At 36.2% G+C, this 1,408-nt stretch overlaps 1 long non-coding RNA gene across 1 annotated transcript; it reads left to right on the top strand.

The window, feature by feature from the left end:
• Nucleotides 1–415: 415 nt before the first annotated feature.
• LOC311023720 lies at nt 416–1,196 on the top strand. Its single transcript, XR_014598228.1, has 3 exons — nt 416–506; nt 664–722; nt 1,089–1,196. It is a non-coding gene; the product is annotated as an uncharacterized lncRNA (long non-coding RNA).
• Nucleotides 1,197–1,408: the final 212 nt, after the last annotated feature.

Raw genomic sequence — 1,408 nt, 5'->3', positions numbered from 1 at the left:
ACTCTTAAATGTAGTAGCTCTTCTATGAGTTGCTAAATGATGTACAACAGTTTTCACACATGTGTTATTTACATACTTTAGAGCCTTCATGAGGAAAAAGGGCTGCAACGTTTCCAGGTGGACATGCAGCACTCTCCCCCATAGCCATCAAAGAGATGGCACATCCTGTGGTGTCCTGGCCTTAAAAGTGAGTGTGAAATGCAGTTACGGAAACATTATTGTCAAACTCAAATTAAGTAGCAATTGCAGTGAAGGTCTTGACCTGCTTTTAGACATCCTGACGTAGGTTTAATAGGTAGGTAATACTTAGAATTTGTTTGATTTGTATTTAATGAATTGGGGCAGGCGGTCATAGACCATGCAATGCTTATTACATGTTCTTAATCAAAGTTCTCTTCAGTTTGCAGAGAAAATGTTACAAGGGCAGGCAATGGACATCGACACATCACAGAAGGCAGTGGACAAGTTCAGACTAGAGATAGCCAAGTCCCTCCTTAGAGAATCAGGTGTTTCCTTTTTGCTCAACATTGTCAGTCACTTCATGTTGTTGTTTTTTATTCATGTTCTCTCACAAATATGAAACCGTAAGACAGTCGATTAATACTGTGCAATGCAAATTGTATTAATCTGAACATGTTTGTCCAATATTGTTTGTCTTAACAGATGACCTGAGCAACGTGTGCTTCTTTTGTGGGATGGAGCACCAGGATGAAACACAATGGGTAATTTCTACGCTTTCAAAAATGTTAAAAAAGGAAAAGGAATAGTTTTTACTTCATCATTGTCATGGTTGCCCTGGTTATTTACAACAATTGATTACAACAATCTTATGCTTCATCGGCATCTATTAATAAAGACATTGCTTATGTTGTGCTCGTTTTGTGTTGACATTTAAGATTACTTACTTTCTATTATGTGCTGGACAAAATATTTTTTTAGCCCGAACAAAACACTTATGTTGGTGAGAACATTCAAAAACTGAATTAATATTAAAGATATTATTAGTCAATAAAATTAGAGTTATTCTATATTTAAGGACACGTTATAATATAAAACTTGCATACCACTACCCCTCCCTATTTCCCCAGATTTGCTGTAACGTCTGTCAGAGGTGGTACCACCACGGTTGTGTAGGTTGGCCTCCAGTGGATGAGGAGTACCTGTGTCTCGCTTGTGAATAATGGCGCCACTTGCTATTTGTTGTATATATTTGTATATTGTTAGAATATTTATATTATTTATATTTTTGTTTGTTTTTTTAGATGTGATGTGTTTATTGTGAAGGTGTTCAGTGTTCAAAGTGTTTTTTCCATCACAATAAATTATGTAAATGTTCCCTATGACTTTGTGTGCACATTTCCCAAAAGAAGAGTCTAGAGAGAATATGTCATCACCAGGTATGAATTAC

Source organism: Eutrigla gurnardus (genome assembly GCF_963514095.1).
Source record: "Eutrigla gurnardus genome assembly, chromosome: 1".
NCBI lineage: Eukaryota > Metazoa > Chordata > Actinopteri > Perciformes > Triglidae > Eutrigla > Eutrigla gurnardus.
This window is presented reverse-complemented; position numbering and strand designations above follow the sequence as displayed.